We start from the raw sequence: 26,864 nt of genomic DNA, 5'->3' as shown, positions 1-26,864 counted from the left end.
CACACATGTGACTTGTAGGTTTTGTTTTATTTTTTTCCACACAGCAAGCTTTCTTAATATCGTACATCCTGTCAGAGCTAGTCTTGTTTTTGCAAAATCAGTTTCTGATTTTGGCTTGAAGTACAAGTAAGTCTTATATTAGGAGCATCTAGCAAGTCAAAAATATAAAATCCAATTCTGTATTACGTGTGCAAGAAATCCCTATTAATTCTCTAATGAGGTGTGCATGAAATAATAGTAATAAACGTTTTGCCTGAAGTATCCTCCAGTTCTCCAGATTATATTTAGATAAATGCACAATTGTTTACTAATGCATTTTGCTTTTCCCCAGTTCATTTTGTTTTCCTTAAGAGAGGAAGATAACTCTGTACATTCTTTTCAGCAAACTGGACAGGGATATCGAAGAAGCCCCTGCCAGGTTTTAGCTACATAAGTGGCTGTTGCACTTATATAATAAAAGAAACCAAACCAGAAGCTAGGCAGATACTGTAGGCATATTTATATCCATAATTTTATATCTGAACTGAATTTACTAAATACCCAATCCCTCAGATTGCGTCCTTTGCCAAAAAATGTTTACAAAAATTATATTGGATTAAAGATTAGAGGCTATTACTTACCATTACATATTTGGAAGCATTCCATGTAACAAACAATATTCTGTGCAATAGCAGACTCAACTGATGAAGCTTTTCCAGTATTCTGCTACTTCTGGATAGAGATGTCTATGAATGTATAATGGAGATCTTTAGGTGGTGTTGGGAATTTTGTGACCTAATAGAGTAATAAGGAAAAAAGAATGATTTGATTGATTGATTACCTGATTGATTATGTGCCATCAAGTTGGTATCAATTCTTAGCAATTACATAGAAAGATTATCTCCATGACATTATGTCTGGCCAAAATTTAAAAATGTCAATATTCTTCTTATCCTGCTTCCTCAGCATCCAATTTTTACTTCCACAGATGCATCAGAATAGTGCATACAATAGACAACCCGTGACACTTTATGGAAATGAAAGCTGGAGTTCGTGGCTGCTCTACAAGCGCTAGTCTGCAGTGTATTTCCTGAGTGCTTGTCCCTTTATTGTTGAAGAAACAGGACACTTGCCTGATAGTTTTCTTCTATTCTTGTACTTTTACTCTATCTGATATTATCTGGAGCCATGTATAAAATTGGAGGAGGAAAGGGAAATCTTTATAAACAGTAGGAAAAGTCCACTTGTATTCATAAACATTTCTTTTTCCTCCTCCGGTTCTATACCTGGCTCTAGAAAACATCAACATCAGAATAGAAATGTATTTTTAACATTTACAATAATGGAAAGTTATAGATGATAAGGCATCTTTCATACCTGAATAGTATGCTGTCATGCCATAAACATTTTACTTTTTAATTTTAATATCTTTCTTTAGACATTGCTGACTGCAAAGAAGAGGAAAATATGAACCTTTCCAATTCTTGCTAGTACATTGTACTGCTTGAATATCTATATATTCCAAAAAGAGCTGTGTAGACTCTAGAAGCAAGGGGGGCGGGAAATTCTGAGTTGCACAGAAGAATTGGAAAGACTTGCAAAGGTAGGAAGCTGAAAAGCCACAGATGTTCAGTGTCCTAGAATTCAATGGAAGGGAGAGAATCCCACTGCACATTTACCCACTGTTATCAGTCCAGAAATGATGAAAAGAATAGTGCCATTTATGTCCACAAAACTAGGCAACTGCCTTTTAAAAATGAGCACTCCACCAAAACAAGTCCCAGTCTGTGCAATAATTACTCAACAGTGTTGTTTCATTATTAAAATGCTTAGTAATTTAATTACATTATAGAATAAGAATGCCAGCAAGGACAGTGATGTGGAGGCTATTGTACATCTTGGCACTAACGATCTGTCCCAAAATAGATGTACACTCTGTGCAGAATGATTTCCAGAGCTTGGGGCAGGAACTTAGAAGAATAGGCTGTAGGTTTACTTTTTCAGAGGTTTTACCAGTGTATAAGGAGCAAAATGGAAAAGGCCAACATATAGCACAATTCAATATGTGGCTAAAGGAGTGGTGTAAAGGGGAAAGCTTTGGATATATTAGTCACGATGCCTGTAGCTGGTCCAATGAAAAAAATGTACAAAATAGATGGTTTGCATCCATCAAAGAAAGGAACTGAGTTACTCGGCTATAAATTCACAGATTTTCTGGAGGAATATTTAAACAGCGGGGACAATGAGTTAATTGATATAGAACATCCCTGTCCCAGGCAATCTAAAAATTATAGGGCTATCAGTGCATGTAACATAGATATGTGTGCATGTAACATAGATATGTGTGTGGACAAGAATATCAACCTTGCTGTCAACCAAAATCAGGCTTCTAATAGCGAGTGCCACACGAAGTGCACTAACCAAATAGGTGGTAAGACAATAGGGGAACTCAGGCACCACACAGGTTATGTAGAAAGTAAACACAGGGTCAGTCATAAAGGACTCAAGTGTCTATACACCAGTACACAGAGTATGAACAGTAAACTGGGTGAACTAGAAATTGTTGCCATTACAGAAACATGGTGGGATGAAACCCACAAGTGGGACACACAGCTAGAGGGATTTAAATTATTTAAAAGAAACAGACCAAATAAAAGAGGAGGTGGAGTTGCTGTCTATATAAGAAATAACTACACCTCTACAGAAATAGAGCACAACAATGATGAAAACTCTAAACCTGAATGCATTTGGGTCAATATAAAAGGGGGGGAAATGACATTGCCATAGGTGTATACTATAGGCCACCAAACCAAACAGAGGAAATAGATGAACCTTTTGCTAGTCAGCTAACTAAGGTATGTAGGAAGCACATCACAATAGTAATGGGGGACTTTAATTGCCCCGACATCAACTGGGAGACAAACTGGACTAAGTGGAAGATCAAACAGATTCCTGACAAACCTAGCAGACAACTTTGTCACCCAAAAAGTAGAGAAGGGAACTAGGGGATTAGCCATTTTGGATCTAATTCTCACTAACAGAGATGAAATGATAGAAGGTGTTGAAGCCACAGGAACCTTGGAAGGAAGTGATCATGCAATATTGGAATTCAACATTATGGAAGCACAAGCAATAGAACACAGTCAAACTAGAGTCTTGGACTTTAAGAGAGCTAATTTCAATAAACCTAGAGAGGATTCCATGGATGAAAATCCTCAAGGGTAAAACAACTCAAGCTTGGGAAATTTTGAAAAGTGAGATAATAAAAGCCCAGTCTAGCACAATACCAACTAAGAGGAAAAATAACAGCTCTCAAAAGAAACCAGCATGGCTGCATAAAGAACTCTCTGATAAATTGAAAGATAAAAAGGAAAAGTATAGAAAGTGGAAAGAGGGGCACATAACTAAGTCAGAATATTAGCAAATAGCCCAAGCCTGCAAAGATAAGTGTGGAAAGCTAAGGCTCAAAATGAACTAAGTCAACAATAAGAAAAAAAGCTGCTTTCAACATGTAAAAAACAAGAAAAAAGTAAAGAAAATGATTGGTCTATTAGTGGGTGAAAGTGGCAAGAAGGTGACAAGCAACAAGGAGAAAGCAGAACTATTTAACTCGTTTTTTGCATCTGTCTTTACACAAAGGGAAAAAACAGACCAACCTATCAAAAATAGTGCCATAAAAAACAGAATAGAAACACAAGTTAAGGTAGGCAAGAAAATGGTAAGTGAGCACCTGTCCAGCCTAGACAAGTTCAAATCACCAGGACCAGATGGCTTACACCCCAAGGTTCTCAAGGAAGTGGCAGATGTGATCTCAGAACCACTGAACTATTATTTTTTCAAAGATCCTTGGGCACTGGGGAACTACCAGAGGACTGGAAAAGAGCTGATGTAGTTCCCATCTTCAAAAAAAAGGGGGGGGGGAAGTATCCAGGAAATTACAGACCTATCAGCCTGACCTCAATACCTGGGAAGATTCTGGGAAGATAATCAAAAAATGAATCAGTGAGCACCTAGAGGCAAACAAAGTCATTACCAAAAGCCAACATGGGTTTGTCAAAAACATCATGCCAGACAAATCTTATTGCATTCTTTGACCAAGTGACAAAATTAGTGGATCAGAGGAATGCTGTGTTTATAATTTACTTGGATTTCAGTAAGGCATTTGATAAAGTAGATCACAACCTACTATTAAGAGAGAAAAATATGGGTTAGACAGCATCACCACCAGATGGATTTGTATCTGGCTGATCAGCCATACTCAGCATATAGTCCTCAATGGAACTGCATCTACATGGAGGGAAGTGTGTAGTGAGGTGCCCCAGGGCTTTGTTCTGGGCCCAGTGCTCTTCAACATCTTCATCAATGATTTGGACAAGGGGATAGATGGGAAACTCATCAAATTTGCAGACAACACCAAGCTGGCAGGAATAGCCAACACTCCAGAAGACAAGCTTAAGATACAGGAGGATCTGGAGAGACTTGAACACTGGGTTCTAACAAAATGAGATTCAACGGTGAAAAAAGTAAGGTTCTACATTTAGGCAAGAAAAATCAAAACTACAGGTATAGTATGGGGGGGTACCTTGCTCAATAGTAGTAACTGTGAGAGGGATCTGGGAGTCATAGTGGACAATCACTTAAATATGAGCCAGCAGTGTGCTGCAGCTGCCAAAAAAGCCAACACAGTACTAGGCTGCATTAATAGGGATAGAATCAAGATCACGTAAAGTATTAATACCACTTTACAATGCCTTGGTAAGGCCACACTTGGAATACTGCCTAAAGTTTTGGTCACCACGATGTAAAAAAGATGTTGAGATTCTAGAAAGAGTACAGAGAAGAGCAACAAACATGATTAGGGGACTGGAGGCTAGTTTAATGAAGAGAAGGATGAGGGGGGACATGACAGCAGTGTTCCAATATCTCAGGGGCTGCCATAAAGAAGAGGGAGTCAAGCTATTCGCCAAAGCGCCCGAAGGCAGGACAAGAAGCAACAGAAACTAATCAAGGAGAGAAGCAACCTAGAACTAAGGAGAAACTTCCTGACAGAACAATTAATCAGTGGAACAACCTGCCTCCAGAAGCTATGAATGCTCCAACACAAAGTTTTTAAGAAGAGACTGGACAGCCATTTGTCTGAAATGGTATAGGGTTTCCTGCCTGAGCAGGGGGTTGGACTAGATGATCTCCAAGGTCCCTTCCAACTTTATTATTATTATCATCATTATCATCATCATCATCATCATTATTACTACTACTACTACTACTACTACTAAATTAAATGTCCTCTTTTAATAACATCTTTTTATTTAGTGCCAAATATTTCCATGGGTTTGTTTTTCTAAATGATTAGTGGTGAAAAAATGGTTGACTGAAAATGGTGACTGAAGTATCAAATAGACAACTTGGAAATGGTGAGCACTTAGCACATAAAGAACGTCTATAAAATTGGATGTTAGTGCTTGCTTTCTATGTTTTTTAAAAATAATATGGCTGTTATTGTGAAATTAACACAATTTTGAGTTTTCCTGGTAAGGGAAAAAATGCATGTTTCTTCTATCAGAGATGCTGGCTTGACTGGATTTCCGTGGTTTTTGAGTGGGAAGAAAGGTTGGGGCTTTATAAAATCCTTCTGATTCTGAACTGATTTGATTGAAATCCAATGCAAACTAATTCCATGTTTCTTTTCCCCCCTACTCTGAATTCTACTGTCTTCCTCCATTCCCAAGTTTTCTGCATAATAACTCTTAAGATAAAGCTTTAAGAAAGCAGCTTGGCATGTCTGTGGTAGAAAGGAGAATGGCAGTGAAAGGAACAAAATAAATTATTCTGTAAACCAGAATAGTCCAGCTCTGAATAGAGGAAATACTTAATGAAGTTATGCAGTGACTGTTTGTATTCAGAATTTCATTGATAAGCTCTTGAGAGAGCTGTAAATTGAGCAAAGCAAACTGCTGTTAGAAGGGGTCATGTCTTCTGGGTGGAAAGGGGACAAGGTTTTTAATAGACTGGGTCTGATTTTACTCTTGCATATCAGTAAGTTTTGGGTCTGATTTTACTCTTGCATTTCAGTAAGTTTTATGAATATACTTGGTATCTGTGAATTCTGAAAGGTCTTGATACCTAATGAACCTGGTAAACAAGTTTAATTCCTTGCTTTCTAAAAAGGAACTTATAACTAAAGTAATTACTTTACTGTATAATAATTATTTCACAGTATTTAGGCACCATGCAGAATTAAACAATTTTTGGAGGGTATATTAAGGCTTATGTTGGGACAGACATTATTAGGAAGCTTTTCTTCTGACCTCAGATATTGGAAAAAATGTAATGAGCTTAACATTTTGCTTGCATAGAAGGATGTATTTTTTGATTAAACAAGAGCAGCTTGTACAGTAATAGTAACTTAACAATGGAATAAGTGGTGTAGAACAGAGGTCCTCAGACTTTTGGACACCAGGGATCGGTTCTGTGAGGAGACGTTTTTCCGTGGACTGGAGGGGGTATTGTTTTGTGTGCTGCCTGCATCCTGCAGATGGGGCTTTGCTTGTTTGCACGGACCAGTTTCTGGCATGCCGTAGACCAGTGCCAGTCCAGGGACCAGGGGTTGGGGACCCCTAGTGTAGAAGATGGTGGAATCTCATTCATTTCAGAATGGCTTTAGATCTAGATGGGGGCTGGATCTCATAGGTCCATTACTCATTTTAAATCAGATTAACAGAATCATTTCAAGGCTGACCCTCACCCTTTCATGACATTAGGTTAACTTATCTCACCCCAAGTCCCGCATTGCGAGTCTTTCATAATACTGTGCAGTAGTTACATTGCAGTGGGTTTTAAATGACTCTAAGCCAGAGGTGTCAAACTCAATTTCATTGAGGGCCGCTTCAGCATTGCAGTTGCCCTCAGGGGGCTGGGTGGGTATGGCCAGGGTGGGTGTGGCCTACTGGGTGGGCATGGCTAGAGTGCGTATGGCCTACTGGGTGGGCGTGGCCAGCTCTACATCGTTCGCATCAAGGGTGCCTATGGGGGCCTGGGCAGGAGTGGGACAGATCTGAGGGTCTCTGGCAGAAAGAGGGTCTCTGGAGAAGGACCAAGGCAGTGGGGGCCGTTCCCTCACTGTTTCCAGGATGGCTTCGCGGGCCGCATGAAACCACTTCACGGGCCGGATCTGGCCCCCAGGCCTTGTGTTTGACATGTCTGCTCTAAGCCATTTTTGCTATTGATTTGCAGAATGGCATTAAACATGCTATTGTTTTGTAACCTTACCTGCCCTCCCATCTATAGAAAGGTAATAGCATTACCAGCTCATCTTTAAAGGGATGAATATAAATATTGATTTAAAATATGTACGTAATACAGTACTCTTAGAAACCTTAAACTGCATTGTTTCATTACTGCTTGTTTTTTTTTCTTACTTGCCAAAGAAATTCCTTAGGGTTTTTTTTGGCTATTTGCCTTGCCTCCAACTGGCCTACTAAGACCACACCAACCCTGAAATATAAGAAGTTGGTAAGAGAATAAACTTTTATGAAGGTCATAGATTCATTTCTCTGAATAATAGTTTTATATACCTGGGGATAGGCCAGAACTGCAGCTTAGAATGTAATATCCAAATATGTTTGGTTGTTGTTACTACTCTTAACAAATATATTTAAGCCCTACCTCTTTAATACAAAAACATAAATAAATGGATTTAGTTGTAGATATCTATTTTGTATTCATTATCCCTACTCATTTGACATGTACATCTAAATCTGTTTGTGTGAAAATCACTTCACTCTACTGAGTAAATATTTGTATCTCCTAGTATGTAAGAGCCTGTTTGCTAGAACTATTTCAGTAACGTAACATCAAACATCAGACAAACAAGCAAAAGACTTTACCTGCTTTTTGTTTGGATGGTTTTCAAAATAGGATATGGATTAAAGCTCCATTATGCTATTATCAACTTTTCTAAAAAAAATCTAGTGATGCATAATTTAATTATTGAGGGAAGGGCTGTTCAAAAATCCTTTTAATTATCTTTTCAATTTGCAACCTCTTAATCTATTCATTTATCAAAACTTGAAACATCTTGATTCTTATTTTACATATATCCTTTTAGTAGTAATTCTCATTGTGCATGTTTGGATTTTGTGTCTTTCTGCATGTTTCAAATAAAAAAAAATCTTATAAATCAGCTTCTTAACCTTAACACCTAGAATTCCTCAGCATGCTGGGTGGAGTCCTTTGGGAGATGAAGTCCATACATTTTAATGTTACTGAGATTGAGAAACAGTGCTATTTAATTACGTAATTATGTAAAATATTATTATAATATCCACGGCACTAGACACATTTTGAGCTCCAATTTTTACAATGGACACATGCCTCTTTTCAATAAACTTCCCTTGTCAATAGTGTTTCTTAGAGCAGGATTTTTCAAACTGTGAGAAACTGGAAGGAAAGAGGAGAGGAGACAAACTGTGTTCGGTATTCTATCACTGTAGTTTTGTCTTCCGATCAGTAGTTCTGGAAATTATTTTTTCAAACTAATAGGTTCTGCATCCCAAGGCGGTTTGAAAACCTCTAGCTTTGAGGATGGAGTCCTGTGAATAACAGAATCATTGTACAAAGAAGGAAAATACTTTAAGCCAATATAAATGTCAACATGCATACATATGATTAATGGAAAAGGGATAGACTGAATGAAGGATTCCAACAAGAGTGGAGATAACCCTGGCAGTGTAAAGAAGCTTAACCAACCTGATGGAATATGTATTTTTATACATCCAAAAATTGTAAATGTTTTCTTAAAAATGCATTGAGCAAATAAAACTGTTAACAATGGGTTTGTGTTATCAAGAACATAATTCATTTTGGAATTCATTTCTACAGCACAATTTCTGTATTGAAATGGTCTTTTTGAAGCCCAACATTTTTCTTTCCAGTATATAAAGAACATAGATCTGTATGCCTAGTTCATTTCTGAACTTCAGGCTGCCTCTCTGAGAGCCTGAATTTTTCTTTTGAACTGCTCTTTCTATAAAATGATATAAGGTGGTATATAGGAACTGGTTATATTATATTATTATAATATTATTATATATTATAATTCATGGCTTGGTGTTTTAAAAAGCTGTTATTGTATGTCCCCATTTTTTGTCCTGAGAATTGTAAATGATCCCTTCTGACCTGCAAGACTTTGTGTTAGGAGCTGTCTCCTTTTCAGATCATTAGCTCTAAATTTCACAGGACTCGTCAAATGAGGAAAAGTGCAATGTGATATTGGCCTTCCAATACTTGAAGGGCTGTCACAGGGAAAAGGGGTATTCATTTATTCTCCATAGCACCTGAAGACAGGAAAAGAAACAATGGTAGAAGCTCATCAGATTTCCAATCTGGAAATGAGGAATTTTCTGATAGTGAGAGTGATTAATGGCTTGCTCTCTGGAGTAGTGGATACTTCATCACTGGAGGTTTCCGAGAAAACTTTGGACAACAATTTTTCTGGGATGGTATAAGGATTTCTGCCTTGGGCAGAAATTCAACTGAGTCTGAATAAAATAGAATTAATATAAATTAATAAAATAGAATATTTGAATTAATAAAATAGAATATTTGTAGCTCAGGTTTGACTTGAGAGATCCTGAGCTCTCTGAGCTTGCTTGTTTTCTTGCAGATATTTCTTGCAGATAGGTAACATTAGCATAGCACACAAGACAACTGAAGCCCTTCAGAACATCCTAAGCATACCAAAAGACCCAGCAACCCCAGAAGAAAAAACAGGAGTCATCTACAACATACAGTGTAAGAACTGCAACAACCACTATGTAGGACAAGCAGGCAGAAGACTGGCGGAACGTACCCATGAATACCAACTAGCAGTCAGAAGACATGATAAAAATTGTTTAATTTCACAACATATAGACATGTTTAACCATAGTTTCAGTTGGGAAAATGCGACCATCCTAGACCAAGCCTGGTCAAAAAACACCAGGAAATTTCTAGAAGCTGGGCATTCTGATAAATCAGCCATCCATAGACATGTATGCATTAACATCTACAGACTATGCAAAAGGGACTATCATCCAGCCCAAAATGGAATAAAAAGACCCAAGCACCACTTCACCAACAATCAGCATCCAGATCAGCATAGATTAACACCAAGGTTAATATCAGACCAACAATCAAGTAAACAACACCCCAATCAAGAAACTGCCAATGAAGCCAACAGCAAACAGGCCAACCAAAGAATCTCTAAGACCACCCCCATCAACACTGACAGGCAAGCCACTAGACTATAAACTGACAGCAATTTGCACACCTTACTAGCCCTGATGATGTTACCAGTTTAGCTAATGAAACATCTGCAAGAAAATAAGCAAGCTTAAAGAGCACCAAACACCCCTTAACTCTGAATTGCAGAATTTGGATCAAAAGCCACAAAGAGTTGCTTGGGATAGTGAGAAGGGTAGCATATAAATTCAGCAAACAAACATCCAAACAAATAAAGGAGACTATTTTTGTTAAATATATATCTTTATTATTATTATTGTTATTATTATTATTATTATTATTATTATTATTATTATTATTATTAATTATTATTATTATTAATTATTATTATTATTATTAATTGAATTTGTATACTGCCCTATTCCTGTAGGACTCAGGGCAGTTTACAGGGCAGTTAAAACCATAAAATACAAACATTAAAATCAATTAAAACAATTAATTATATTCAAGCCCCAAAAGTAAATCTAAAACCCAATTAAAATTAAAAACCCCTCAGTCTGGGCCAAACAGCTTGAAGAGCCAAGTTTTCAGGTCCTGGCGAAATGAGCGAAGGTCGGGGGCAGTCCTAAGTTCCGTAGGTAGTTGGTTCCATAGGGCAGGCGCACCCACAGAGAACGCCCTTCTCCTGGGAATAAACCGTCGGCATATATATATCTGAATGAATGAATGAACCTTTATTGTCAAAGTACAACATGTATACATTGAGATTGGTTGACTAGGAGGTGGAGCCAAGATGGTGGAAAGGCAGCAAAGGCTGTAAAGAGCTCTTCCAAAAGTAAAAGTTTTATTTTATTTTATTTTACTTTAATTTATTTTTATTTTAATATTTTAAATTTTTAATCTTTAATCTTTTAATATTGTATTTTTAACCTACCCCTTTTTAACTTTTTAAACCCTGGAGATATGCTTGGAGGCTCTGGAGCGGCAGCAGCAGGCAAGTAGGCTCCCTGCTTTTAACTAAGATTATTCAACCTATTTTACCTACTATCTGATTTTAAGGCTACTGTTCTATTTTATCCTAGCCTTCTAATCTTCTAATTTTTAAACCTTCCATATTTTTGAAATTCTATGCAGTGTGGCCACTAATCCACCCCAGCCATACTTCAGTTACAGTTTAGCTACAGTTCAACCGTATTTGTAACTACCCGAGCTGGGCCTCAGCTATGGGAATGCCTTGCTGCTGCTTTTGTTGTTGTTGTTGTTGCTGTTACATAGGTTTTACTGCGTTAGCCAGGAAGCCTAGTACTGTTTAGCTTTGATGTGACCTTTTTATTTGACATTTATTTATTTACTTTATTCCTCCTATTTTTCTACTATTTTTATCTTTTTCCTTTTATTATTTTATCATTTCTATTTACTCCCTGCTTGTCAGGAGGGTAGGATCCTTGCCTTACTTGCGAGGAGCTCTGCCATTGTTTGCATCGGGACTTGCTTCTTCTCGGCTCCTGACTCCTCTTCCTCTGGATCCAGGACTCGTCTCAGGGATTGGACTCTTTGCTGTATTACTCTTTGCTCCTCCTCTATTGTGCTACTTAACATAATGAAGTCAAGGAAAAGGAGCAAATCCCTCACTGACCTGGTTTCTCAACCTCCTCTGAAGCAATCCAAGATTGAGGACTTTGTTTTAACTCGGCCTCTCTGCTTGAAAACTCCAGCTCCCTTTCATCTGGCTGCTGCCGGTTGCTGTGATCCTTTGACGGTTGAGAGTGTTGCCCCACGAGTTGAGAACAAAGGCTCCCCCAAAATTACGGTCCCTAACCAATCTTTAAATGAGCCCACCCTCACAGAACTTTTGGCCCAGCAATGTTTTCTGGTTGCAGATATAACACCGAGCATACAGCTACAGCTTGATAAAATTATAAGTACTCTAAACTATCTAGTTTCCTGGGCTGCCAGTAGTAGCCCTGGACTGGCTGCTCGGCAGCCTGATGCGATGGCAGGGTCTTCCCTGTCAAGCCTCAGCAAAAGATCTGTTCAATGCAACCCTACTAATAGTTCGAACTCTACACCTTTAGACGCAAACAGTCACCTGGTTTTACAGCCAAAACAGGTGGCCCTTAATATCAATCCCATTAACTGCTACTTGCCTCGTTGGGGCTCAATACGGCTGGCAAGGGGCCATATTCTACAGCTATTGGGGCTGAAAGCTGATGATTTGAAGGAGGTTGAATTTTTACCCTCCCCTATATGGTGCACTAGAGTGCTACTCAGTTTTGACAACCCCAACACTCCAAAACTATTCTTCAGGAGAAGATCTCTGCTAAGATCCTTCGGCATTTTGCCAAGAAGAGTCTTCAAAGACGTCGACTAAGCCTCTTTTAAGCAATCGACAATCTGTGAGCGTCCGGAGATTTATTGCCCTCCAAAGTCCTTCAGCAGCACATGTTAATGTGCCAACCCTGAATGTCATTCCTGACACTAGACCATCTACTAATTACACACCCATTCTTGTAAAATCCCCTGATGGCGTCCTCTCATATGGTAGTCTGATTGATCCTCCCACAGCCGGTCAAACCAACCCCCCTCAACGAGTAACATCTCATCAGGAAGCTTGCCTTGACTTGATCAGCTGGGAAGAAATGACCCCAAAGGAAGTGACACCTGCCCAGGGCATCCAAGGCTTCTTAGTGAATAAGCCTCAGGCCAGTGCCTCTGGGAGTCCACCTATCCATGAGATCGACTCATCTCAAGATAATTTCTGGAACATGGAGGAGACACAGCTTTTCAACTCTTTTCGTGTGATCCCACAACCAGAAAGGGCCCAAATTATAAAGCATCTGGCTGCAGTTAAATCTAAGCTCTGGAGTCTTTCACTACCTGACAAGGATCTCCTTGGATTTCAGGGAGTCCATACTGATTTATCAGTGGAAGTTTCCTTGGCCCTTCATAAATTCGTAAATCTGAAGATCTTGGGCTATCTCAGACTCCCTCTGCTGGGGACACTGAATGCCTGCCAGCTAAGCAACCAACTAATGCTACATGTATGAACTGGAGCACGCTTAGAGCCCTACAGCCCCATGAACAAGGCTCGCCTCCCTTCCCCTCTTCCCTGCCTTTGTCTCCCAAGAGGGTGACACTGCCATTTAACAACAGGTGTATCTTTCCGGACCTGAAGGGTTCTCTGGAAAAAAATAACTACAGAATGACTATCAAACCTGGCAAAAAAAAACCCTGCACTCTCAAATGCCTTTTGTGGAACATAGCAGGTTGGGGGGAAAGGTGCGGCACCATAGAATTTACCAACTATATCCAGTCATTTGATGTGGTCTTGCTTCAGGAGACCTGGCCATGTGATAAGATATCCCTCACAGGGTTTACGGTCACTTCCTTGGCCGCTACCAAACAATCTACGACGGGAAGACCCAAGGGTGGTTTAACTTGCTTGGTCTCTACCTCTTTAAAAGTGGAGTCAGTGGAGCTGCCCTCCTGTGGCTCCTTAGCCATGGCGCTCCTAATTAACAGAGGACACAGCAATTTGTTATTGTTTAACGTCTACCTCCCCCCGTCGGTGAGGCAAGCCAATACTAAGGCTCAATGGGGCGAACTGGAGAACTATATTACTTGCATTGAAACTAAATTCCCAGCGCTGTTCACTTTTATAGGGGGTGACTTTAATGCCCGTTTGGGAGTCCAAGTTCCTCCATCGATTGAGGCACTTTACTCCCAAGAAATCCTCCAGGCAATAGGTCACCAGATTTCAGCTAGGCACGATGAACTAACAAACTTTGCTGGTATTCAGTTAGTTAGCCCTTTTAGCATCCCAACACAATAAGATAATCCTTAATGGGAGTACCCCAGGCGACCTAGCCAGTGAGTTTACTTTTAGTTCCTCAGGTGGGAGTAGTGTTATTGATTTTGTGCTGGTTTCCCAGTTACTAAGAAAGACAGTACATGCTTTCTATGTGGACTGCCTTACGGAGAGCGACCATTATCCCCTGGTGACAATCATTGGGCTTTCCTCAAATATACATCTGTCTAAAGGCCCCCAGATATTGGATCCTTATGTGGCCTCGTACACAAGGAGGATCAAATGGTCTCCTAATGCTGAAAGAAAGTTCCACTCCTTTTTATCATCTCCAGAGTGTCTCAGCCTATACAATCAGGCCCTAACAAGTAGCGGCTCAGAGATAATTTTGACCTTTGAATCACTAATTAATAGTGTCCAAAGGGAGCTAGGAGCTGATCGTAGGCCAAGTGGCCCATATCATTTAAGAAGTAATCCCTGGTTTGACGAAGAATGTCTGATGCTTAGGAACCAGATTAACCAGGTTTACTTGCTCTATCGTAATCGAGGTGATAAACGCCCACCAGAGGAATACTATCGCCTGAAGCGGGAGTATAAAGAACTAATTGTTAAGAAAAAGAGGGCTAAACAGAGAGAGATGTGGGATCTACTTCTCTTCTCCATCCAGCAGAAGAACACCCGATTATTTTGGCAAATTGTTGCCAGCTCTTTGCCTGGCCACCAAGAACCCCCTCTCTGCTGTATCTCCAACAGAGATTGGGAAAATCATTTCTTGTCAATCTTCCAGGCTTCAACACTTCCTACTGAGCTTGGCCCACAACTGCCCCCTGCAACTGGCAACCTGTGACTCACGCTGAGATTACTGAGCTTATTTCTGAACTCAAGTCAGGCAAAGCCCCTGGCCCTGATGCCACACCCCCTGATTTGTTAAAATCTAATTCCAACTGGTGGATTCCTCTCTTAGCAACACTTTTCACCCATATTAATACTTCCGGCAGGATTCCTACCTCCTGGAGCCAAGCAATTATTGTCCCAGTTTTTAAACGAGGAAATAGGAACAACCCGGCCGATTATCGCCCTATAAGCCTGCTTTCCATCATTGGAAAACTGTATGCTAAGTACCTCCAACGTAGACTCCTCACCTGGGTCGAGGAGTCCAACATTATTGGTGCAGAACAGATCGGGTTTAAAGTGGGCTGTGCCACATTGGACCACTGCTTTGTCCTAGTGCACCTGGTTGACAAATACACTATCACACCAGGTGGCAAGGTTTTCACTGCTTTCATTGATCTAAAGGCAGCATTTGACTCAGTCCCTAGGGAACTGCTGTGGTCAAAATTGCACCAAAGTTCTATTGATAAGACGTCTCTTGTTCCTAATTAGATCCTTGTATAATCAGACCTCCAGCCAGGTCAGGTGCGGCTTTCAGGGAGAACTCTCAAATCCTATCCCGATTAAGAGCAGAGTAAGGCAGGGTTGTGTCCTGGCCCCTCTTTTGTTTAATTTATTCTTATCTGGTTTGGCCTCTTACATTGGACATATTGAGTCCCATGCCCCAAAGCTGTCAATTATGAAGATCCTGCTTCTCCTATATGCTGATGATGCGGTCCTTCTATCACTATCAAGGCTCAGTCTGAAAAGATTACTTTCTGCATTTGGGTCCTACTATGCCGAGAACCACTTGTCCATTAATTACGACAAATCCAAAGTATTGGTGTTCTCTAGAGCCCGGAAATTATACAACTGGGCTATCAATGGTAATGCTGTTAGGCAGGTCTTCCACTTCAAGTATTTAGGTATTCAATTTCAGAACACTGGTGCTTGGACCAGACATCGAACCCAGGTGCTGAATTCGGCTTCCTGTAGCCATCAGCAGATTCTAAGATTTTTCTTTACTCGAGGCCAGTTCATCCCTTCTGTTCTGCGTATATATAAAGCCAAAACCTTGGCCCAAACTCTTTATGGAATTCCCATATGGATACAGGGCTTCAAGGATTGTATTGAAAGAACCCAGGCTGTTTTTCTTAGGAAACTTCTGGGTCTCCATCCCTGTGTTTGCTTTGCTCTGATGTACCTGGAACTGGGCATTCGTTCAATCGAATGCATGGTGTGGATCACCACCTTTAAATGGTGGTTTCGGGTGCTCTTCTTGGCAGTCTCTAGTAGCTACCTCTCCCTGGTGTTTGCTGACCCTCATACTTCTCGTTGGGAGAGGGAGCTGATGAAGAAACTCCACTTGTTGGGTTTTTCAGGTGATGCCTTGGGAGATTATGGCCTTAAAGATGCCCAATCTAGGGTAGTCCAATGGCTTGTAGACATAGATTTGCAATATTTAAGAGCCAGAGCTAACAAAACTTGCTCCCCTCTGATCTTCAGTCAATCTAATAATTATGGACTGAGGATGGCTTCATACTTCTACACTCTAACTATCCCCAAGTATAGGAGAGTCTTCTCTCTAGCCCATTTTAATGTCTTGCCCTCAGCACTACTCGACAGGCGATTTAAGAGGCTCCCGATTAGCGAGCGATTATGCCCCTGTGATAGGGCTGAGGTTGAAACTGTGGAGCATGTCTTTTTATACTGCCCTGTGTATAACGCAGGCAGAACTAAATTACTGTCTCTCCTTAAAATAGACCCTTCTGGTCCCAATGCTAGTAATTTGGTCTTATATTGTTTAGGGGATGGCTCCTCATATATTACTTCTCAGGTCTCTAAATTTTTTCTAAGAGTTGTAACTATTAGAGGAGAATGTTGCAATTCCCCTCAGCCAAGGCTTCCGGTGTCCAATTGTCTATGATTTTACTTTTTCTATGTTTTTCTTTTGTTGAATTTGTACTTTGGTCTGTGACCGCAAACAAATGAATTGAACATTGAGATTGGCTGAGCCTCCCTTTATAATTAAGACCTACAGATTAGATTTAAATCTGTATCATTAAAATGAATCCTATGGTAGTCCTTTCATGGTAGAGAATTTGAAAAGAAATTTATGCCTTATCCAAATCAGTTCAGGAAAATAATATTGGAAACCTAGATGTGCAGTTAGGAAAGGAATAGATGCCAATCAGATGTTTGTTTGGCAAGAATTAAATAGTGAACTAGAACAAGAAAGGGCCTGGAGAAAGAGAAGATAAAAATAAGACAAAGTACAGTGGGTGGGAACATCCTCCAAGGCAATACCATCAATACGTAGATAGCCTGACTCATTCTTGACACATAAAATTTATTGTGTAGTGGATTCTGGACTGCATGGATAACTCCGGACAACAGGGTTCAGCATAATAGATCTTTATTGAGGTTAGCACAGAACTGAGGACAAAGGGCTATTAGCCCCTCTTATATACCTAGCCAGGTATACCTGGGATGCCCCTACCTTTTCTAACAAATGGGATAAGTGCAGGTGCTTTGCACATTGTGAGCTGATAGTCTCATTGAATAACTTCTCAGTAGATGAAACATGCTTAAAGTGAAAAACAGATAATAGAAAAATGGATTAGTTTCTGTTCTATGCAATCCTTTCCCAGCCCAATAAGTCATTGTTCTTTCGACTTGCAATGTATCTTCCAGAGGTAGAATATGAAAACCTAACACTTGCTAGACTAGACTTTGAGTTGGCCAAGAAAACTGCATGGATGTATCAAACTCAACTCAAAAGAGACTTCAGTTTTTATTCTGTCTTCCTTCATAATGCATAATTTTTAGCTACAAACATTTTAGCTATAAATGTTTTATATCTGAGATTATATGTCTAGACAAGCCATTTGTAGATATTCTGTAAATAATATTGTCTAATATTCATAAATATTACATTGTATATATCTTAACTGGTTTTAAAACCTGAACCTGGTTGGAATTGGTTAATATTTGGGCAGGGGATTACTGGGAACTGTAGGCTAAACTAGGAAGTAAAAATATCTTGGATGAGGGCAATGGAAAATTATTTCTTTATTGTTTCAAAAACAATATGTCACTTGCACGGATGTGTCTATGTGGTCATCACCAATTGGAAGGAAAGATTACCTTTATTTTTAATTTTAGAATGCTAACAGGATGTATTATTGATCCATTTTTAATTTCATGCATGGGAGAATGAAGTTGTTCTACAGATTTTCTCTACAATAATCTTTTCGTTTTCTTTAAACTGATTGCTTTACTCAATGGATAAATTATTCCAGTCAGATATAAATAAATCCCTCCCTCGTTTTCTTTGGTAGTATCTACTGTTGGCATATGCTTCCTCCTGCATGTCTAGCCAGCATTTGTGCAGGCCCTAGGTGTCAAAAAACTTGAACCTTTTAAAAATATTTACTGACATACAGCTGCTTCTTTTGACATGTATATATCAGCCTATTTGCCATCTTGTTAATATGGACTCAATATCTTCCTGTAAATATTAACATTAGTATTTTAATTGTTATCTCTGCATGAATAAGGAAGGGAAAGTTCTATATATTTTTAATGTAAACATTTAACCTTATGGCTGTCTGTTTTTTAAAAAAAACCTCCCTGCACATATTTCAGAATTATCAATGGCAACTCCAGGCCTCATTAGGGCCAATAGATTGAAAGGAAGCAAATATTACGGGTAGGTAATAGCAATTCTTGAAATGTTAGGAATAGGGTTGTATTATTTTAGTCAGTAATAATATAGCAGAAGGAATGCAAATGCAAATGGAGAAAAAATGGGCTAGTTATTAGATGTACAGAATTGCATTCAATTCACAACTCTGAAGCAGAAAAAACCTTGATATTAATAATGTTGTAAATTAGAAGTAGGCCATTTTGTGTTCTCCTTTGGACTATTCCCCATCACCATTACATTCCCTTGCCATGGTTCACCCAGGTTGAAACTGATCTGAGTTGAAAACCAAGCTAAATGGAGCACATTAGTTTTATCTGTACCTATATAAAATCTGCATATTGCTTAGTGGGCTTTTTATTTGTAAGTTGTTATACTTTTTCATTAATAATTCCACTATTTTATATGACATACTTTAGTTTTATGTTCACAAAGAATGGACACAATAACTCTGAATAACTCATTTTGCAAAGTACTTGATGTTGCTAATTTTTTAATCTGTTGTGTGGTGCATTTTTGCATAATATATCATAAGGGTAGACATCTCTCATTTTAAATAAAAGTCAAATGTTGTATAGAGGACTGTAAATTAATTACATTATAATTAACTATATTTTGGAGAAGAGTATTTATTTATTTATTTATTCGGTTTATATACCACCCTATTCCCAAAGGACTCAGGGCGGTTTACAAGGCAAAATTTAAAAACAATCCAATATAAAATTAAATTAAATTAAGTCTAGCCGCAAAAATTAAATCACAATTTAAAAACATTAAACCCCTCAGTCCAGACCAGATAGCTCAAAGAGCCAGGTTTATAGGTCCCGGCGAAATGAACGAAGGTCTGGGGCAGTCCGGAGTTCCGTTGGCAGTTGATTCCATAGGGCAGGCGCGCCCACAGAGAACGCCCTCCCCCTGTGGATCGCCCGTCGGCAATCCTTGACCGGCGGTACCCTGAAGAGGCCCTCCCTGTGGGAGCGCACAGGACGATGGGAAATTGACACTGGCAGCAGGTGTTCCCTTAGATAATCCGGGCCCATGCCATTTAGGGTAGCCATTTTAACTTTTGCAGCATAATTATGAGGGGAAGAAAATAATTATTGGGCTGGCGTGGCAGTAGATTTAGATTTGTAAATTCTCCTCCACTGAGGAAATGGGATAAAGAATCATTGGTAGTCCTTTAAATTGGATAATAATAATAATAATAAGCAGGCATATTCATAGAATGAAGGCTACTGCTAAGTTTGTAAGCCGCCCTGAGTCTTCGGAGAAGGGCGGGATATAAATGGAATTAAAATAAATAAAAATAAATATTGGGTCTGAACCTTGAATCCATAACCTAGCTATTGCAGAAATTCTGCTAGTTAGTTTAGTAATCTGTGGGAGTTAAGATATCCATATCTGTGTGGAAGTAAATATTGTCACCTCTTAGTATTTTTTTCTCTCTGCAAGTTTTGGATTTTTGATTTAGTCTCCTTTGTTAGAAATGAGTGGGAGGAGGAAGAAGGAAGGCAGCTGGAATGTGCTTCTCTCTATTAAATAGGAACAAATTATGTGTTCAGTTGTCTCGGTGTGTCCATAAAAGGAAACACTCTGGCTTTATTCAGTTGTGGGAGTTTCCTCTTCTCACCTCGCACAGAGCCAGCTCCCATCATTGAACTGGTTAATCAGGACCCCCAGTGGAATTCAGAGAGACAGAACACAAATTCCTGCGGGGGGGTTCTGAAACTTGTTCTCCTTGCACTATCCACCCTAACCACCAAAAGGAATCTCATTATCTCATAGCTCAGACTTGGATTAGAAACGAGCCTTTTCCCTCAGCTATAGTTGCTTGAAGAAGATGGCAGAACCAGCAAACTTAGGCAAACTTGTATTTACTTTATGCAGCAGTACAGTGGAGAATGAAGCCTAATGTAATTCAAAGCACACTCCTGCTCTGCTTGAGCTGATCTAGGCCAGGGATGAGCAGATCTACTTTTTGCTTTATATATTGTCCAATTCACACCAGTTAAATTTAGGTGCACAAATAATGGTGACGTTTATATTAATGATGACATGGTTTACATATATTTTTAGCTTCAACTGAATACGTGAATCTGGTTGTACATTTAAAGAGTCGAATCTCTGGATATCTCCACCTCTTTCTTTTTTTAATTAGACAAGTCTGAATTCAGAATCTTTTTAGATACTTTGTTCATTTTCCCATAAATTAGGCATCTGCAAAGATCATATTGCTATGGCAATTAAAAATTGGTAATCCTGCTGATCTACTGCAGATCATTCAGAGATATTTCAGGCAATCCTGTACCACTGCATGCCCATTTTCAATATTTAATTGTTAGGACTACTGCATTCAATCAGAGAAAAATTAATCCATTCTAATATTTCTGCCTTGATTTTCTTGATTTAATTAACTTCTTTAAAAGTCTATTTGGCTTTTTAAAAATTGTTGATGTGATTATGAAAGATCATCCTTGCTTCCAATAGTAAACAATAGCTTTTATATTCTAAACTATATTCAGGAAAAAGTCACAATAATTAATAGCCCAATGACCAATCAGAATTTATTCTGAACTATCTGACAGGCAAGAAAATGGTTTTGTAATATCCCACAAATGGTCAGAGAAGCTATAGATGGAAGACAAGGCCTTTGTTAGCTACTTTTGTGAATTTATTAAAAGACTACTTAATAGACTCTCATAAGAGTACATATAGTATTTGAAATTAAAATGCAATTAATAAACTTAAATTTAAAGTAGCATGGGGATCCATAAAAATATTTGAAATGTGAATGCTTGAAAAATACTCCCTGTGGAGAAGCAAATGAGAATCATTGAATGCTTTTCTCTTCTCAAAATACTTTACACTGTAATTCAGCAATGCTTGTCCTGTGTTTTTGATTCTCATGTTCTTATTTATGTTTTATATACTGGTTAAAATTAATTATTAAAATATTGAAAATAACTATATGTAAATATGTTACAAAGGAGTGGAAATATCAGGATCCGTCAACCTAAGACAATAAATTGTTATATCTGGAACATTGTTTGAAAGGCAAGGCTAGAAGAAAAATACAAATTCCATGCAATATTCTCTAAATGTTTTAAAAGAAAAAAAACATTAAACTTTCCCTTGCTGCTTAAAACAGGTTGGTTTAAAATTCATATGATCCATTTATTTTTAAGACTTTATCCATAATTGATTTTACTTTCTTTTGTTTTGTGAACAATGCAGGTTTTAAAAATACATTTTATGGAAAATTGAAGTTGTACCCCAAAACATTCTTGTGCTCAGTGTATACGGTACATTAAAGAAAATCCAAAATTAATGATTTTTACAGATTTCTTTCCTGGGGTTCACTCATTATGCAGGAGATCCATATGGTTTCAGTGCACAGCAAGTAAAGAATTATCTGCAGTAAGAGACCATAACTCTTCATGCAGTTCTAGTTTTATTAAACTGTAAATCGGAGAGCTTGGCTGACTTAATTAACAGCATTTGGCTCCATTTTCTTGTTACTTTTGTGTTACGCTAACTACTGCAGCCATCATGCTCAACAATGCAGGAAGGACCTATACGTATGTAGTGATTTTAAATGTGTCAGCACAATTCCTTGAAAAAGAATTAAATGAATTTCCTGCCCTACCACTGTGCAGCAATTCATGTATTCTCCCAACTCGCAATATATTTTGGGACATTCATTCTGGAAGCAACAGCTCTGCCAGAGAATGGTCTTTTGGAGCCCTAAAAGAAAGATAATTTAAAAGGTTGTTTTTCCCTCCCCCTCTTTTAATAAGTGCCATGTCATCTCTTACAAAAAGACAGGGTTTGTCCTTCCTGTTTTTGAGTGGGGATGGAAACATTGGGGCAACTGGACTTTCAAACTAGTTTCTAATGTAAAATTAAACTAAATTCAATTCCTAGTGGTTTTATAGACACATTCCTGTCCATCTTCTTACCATATGCGGGTACAGTACAGAACTGGGTTTATCACTGCCTTCTTCGAGGACGATTTTCATTTTCCCAATCAAACCTTGATGGTTTCACATTCCAGTATTAAAGTATGACCTTGCTTACCTTTTTGAGATCACCCAAGAATAACCAAGTGCTGATACCCAACTAGTTGACAATATCAACAAATCAACAATACAGTCATTATAGATTTTGCTTTTATAGATTTTGAGGGTGTGATATGTATCCACTTTGAGCACAGTGGCCGTTGTCATGTGGAAATCAGAGTCTACTTTTAGGACTGATTGAAACATTCTAAAGACTCAGACAATCAGAAAGTAGCACCACTTTATGCTTACCTTTCTCTTTTTTTCCCCATGTTCTCTTACTCAACTTGCCAGATAATTTTTGTTGGATGAGACTGGTAACCTAATTTTCTCCTATCTTCTAAATGGATTTAGAAATCTTACCTCTTCCATTCACACTTGATAGAATATTTCGAAGTACAACTTCTGAGACTGTTTATGTGTAGAATTAGGAGGAAAGTGTGATAGCTATACACTCATTTAAAAAGCTCAGTAGTAGTTCTTGAAGCATTCCAGAAATATATGGCAAAAAACCATCTGGTTCAAGCAAATATTTAAATCTATACTGGCCAGTTATTGATATAAAGCAAACACATTGATAATTACTTTGGATTGGTTTGCATGCTATACTAGCAGTTGGAATGCCAAGCTAGGAAGCCATTTTCTGGAAGAATATATCTTCCTTCACAAGTTTCAATTCATTTCCATCTGGCAGAAGAAACCTGTCACTGTCTTCCCTGGGAATAGAAATGAGAAGCAACTTAACTGCCATTCCTATCTTGGGTGTGGCAGTTATTCTCATTTTGCTTGAGGGATTCTCTTCCTAATCACCAACGTGGTTGATGCATCCTTTGTTAGTGCTTGGCCCAGTTCCCCTTCTCCTGACATTAGAGAACCACTTTGCTTTGACATGAGACCTACAGTGTTCCCACTGTAATCTGCTTAGTATTTGGGTGTATCTCTCAGTCAATACTGTCTGGACAAGCCAACACTATGAAGCTAGGTACAATCTTTCTGAATGTGATACCATCTAGTTTATAGAAATTACAGTTCTCAATAGCTTATGCTGGCAACCTAAGTGCCCTTGAGGACCACTCAGAGGCTTCAACTGGTGCAGAATGCAGCCGCGCGAGTTGTGTTGGGGGTCTCCCGATACTTCCATGTTACACCTCTGCTCCATGAGCTGCATTGGCTTCCAGTTGCCTTCCGGGTGAGATTCAAGGTGCTGGTGATGACCTATAAAGCCCTACGTGGCATGGGTCCGGAGTACCTAAGGGAGCACCTGCAGCCGGCGTCAACTTCCCTCCGCCCAGTGCGCTCCCACAGAGAGGGCCTCCTCAGGGTGCCACCGGTCAGAAAATGCTGACTGACAGCCCCTAGGGAGAGGGCGTTCTCTGTGGGCATGCCAGACCTTTGGAACCGTTTACCGGTTGAGCTCCGGATGGCTCCCGACCTTCGCTCCTTCCGACGTGATCTAAAAACTTATTTATTTGAACAAGCCAGCCTGGTCTGATGGGTTTGGGGTTTTAATTATTGTTTTTAATTAATTTATTGTATTCGGGCACAATTGTTTAATTTGTTCTTAATTTTTGTATTTTGTACTTTTGGTATTTATTGCCCTGTACACCGCCCTGAGTCCTTCGGGAGAAGGGCAGTATACAAATTAAATTAAATTTAAATAAATAAATAAATAAATAAATAAATAAATAAATAAATAAATAAATAAATAAATAAATAAATAAGTTGAAAGGGTAGCATCTGGATAGATGAGACAGAAGAAAGTTGTAGTTTATGATTCTTATGCTCATAACATCATTGCAAAACGAGAAATCTCCAAGGTGTTTGGGGGTAAAGCAGAAGGCGATAAGGATTTTTCAGGGTAATGATACATTTGGCTCAAGAACTTCCAATACCAACAATTAATAATATATTTTTATTTAAGTTACTTTATATACTCAGAATTTCTTTTTAAATTATACATTTTTCAGCCATTCTACTATATAGAAAACAAATAGTATATAAAAACATTGAATATAAAAGTTTATGGGCAAGCATGCTAATTTTCAAAAGTTAAAATAGTTTTTTGCAGAAGAATATTTAAATATGTATAATATTCACAGTTTGCCTAGAATTCTCCTCCAAACTTAGTAATGCTGAATGAGAACTAGTCATAACTGACTTTTCTTCTTCATTTGAATAGGATTATTCTATTCTCTGTAATTTGGCTTTTAACTTTGTGCTAACCTTAACAAATGGTAATAACTCATTTTTGTGATTTATTGATGACAAATCAACAAATCATATTTAAGAAAACTATTTTTAGCTTCATGTAAGTACTAAAATATAAGAACCTGATGTAATTCCATCAAAACTTTTCCATTGTGTTTTGCTAATTGTATAAGCTGACTCTTATCCGTCTTAAAGTGCTATTTTGAAGGTTTTGTATGACTTTAAGCAGACAACTCTATTTAAATGAAAGCATACCTGACCTATGACTTAAGCTACCTTGTCAAAATCACAAGGTTGTGGTGACTATAAACTAGGATAAACCTGCATATATTGCACTAAATGTCTTGAAGGAAGACAGCCACACAAATGTTGTGATGAAAATTGATTTGGTTTCAGTGTCAGAAAAAAAAAATTAGACAGGAAAACCTGGGATTGATGATATATGGTTACTTCTGTCCTATGAGAGGACATGTGGTAAATTAAGTTCTCTTCCACCCTGTTATAATATTCCAAAATAAAATGAATTCTGACATGCCAGTAACTATATTCCTATTCTTACTTCTAATGCTTTAAAAAATAAAAAAATATCTGTACCACACAAACCTATAAATTTTGAGAAATCTGGGAGTAGTACCCACAAAATATCTAGAGGAAGTCAGATTGGGGGAAGGTTGTTCTGTAGAAACAATTGCAAAAATGATAATCAAATAGCTCATAGAATGAAGCATAGCTTTTCAACATGTTAGTTTAGTCAGCTGCTATTTAGAGCTACACATTATTTAGCTGCTTGACTGCAGACAGCTGGTCAAGGTTTTATGAGTAAGGTTTCTGTGAGGTCCCCAGATGAGATGAAGTAAAGGAATAAATCTCCAATTTGACTACACTAGCATTTTCAACAACTTAATCTAGTTGGAGAAAACTGTTTTTCAAATACATCTAGTTAATGGCAGCTGTTGAAACTGCTACCATTAAGCTTTCCCTACCTTCCTTGCACATACACACCCTGTAAGTTGATTCTTCTTCCCAAGTTATTCTCTGCAGATTTAATAGAAGGCAATGGATTGCTTAGACCAGGGGTAGGCAACCTTGGCTCTTTTATGACTCATGGACTTCAAGTTGAAGTCCGTGAGTCATAAAAGAGCCGAGGTTGCCTACCCCTGGCTTAGAGTACAAGGGCAAGGAGCAGCACTTAATTGGTGCCTGTTATTAGTCTCTACCCATTGGAAAACAAGCTAGCAAATTTTATCTGGGACAGAAGGCTGCTACCAAGCAACTCTTATGCTAGATTTCCATTTCTACCCTTTATTTAGGAATGACTGATGCCATTTCAGTAGGCACTATTTATTTTTTCTATCTCTTCATTCACTTACCAAAGCAAATAAAATACTAAAAGCACATTTCATGCTGAGGACTACAACTGGCAGCATTTCTTTTAAGTTTCTTGAGAATGCCCTAGAAAAATTAAATCTTTTTAAAAAAATATTTGTTGTCCTGCCTTTTAAATACTGCCAATTCCTTCCTTAGCTGTCACTGTTTTTTACCTTAATGATACTAAAGATTATTTTCCAGTATTGGTAGCTGTTCTCTTCCTGTTTTGTAAAATAGCTGTTCTAAACAAGCAGATATATTTATCTTGCTCCCCTGGCAGAGAAAAGCTTTTTTTTTTAAAAAAAAGCTGGTTTCCGTATACATATGAAATAAACTTGACAAGAGAAAAACATGTTTGAGTATACAGTATATCATTTAAATCCTGGGGTTTAAAATAGAAGACGGACCAAGGCTCTGAACTCAGCCGCTGTGTAATAAGGATATATCTTCGTGTTGGAGTCTTTATATCAGGGCCAGCATGCTGCTGAAGCAGTTTGGCAGAAAAATAATCCATTCCAAAGGTAGAAGCCCTTCTCTATGTAAATGTTCTATGATGCATGGATGAAGAACCTGAGACAAATCAGTGACAACCATTCCCTCATTCTTCCCTGACCTGCCTTGCCTGCCTTCTCCACATCCCACCTCCAAT

At 38.4% G+C, this 26,864-nt stretch overlaps 1 protein-coding gene across 1 annotated transcript in view; it reads left to right on the top strand.

Annotated features, from left to right (window-relative positions):
- Nucleotides 1–26,864, top strand: part of LOC308678250 (junction plakoglobin-like) — a gene marked incomplete at its 5' end in the record, with an annotated part of 71,015 nt that overhangs the window by 17,880 nt on the left and 26,271 nt on the right.

This window comes from Vipera berus (genome assembly GCF_964194415.1).
Source record: "Vipera berus genome assembly, chromosome: Z".
In the NCBI taxonomy this organism is placed as follows: Eukaryota; Metazoa; Chordata; class Lepidosauria; order Squamata; family Viperidae; genus Vipera; species Vipera berus.
This window is presented reverse-complemented; position numbering and strand designations above follow the sequence as displayed.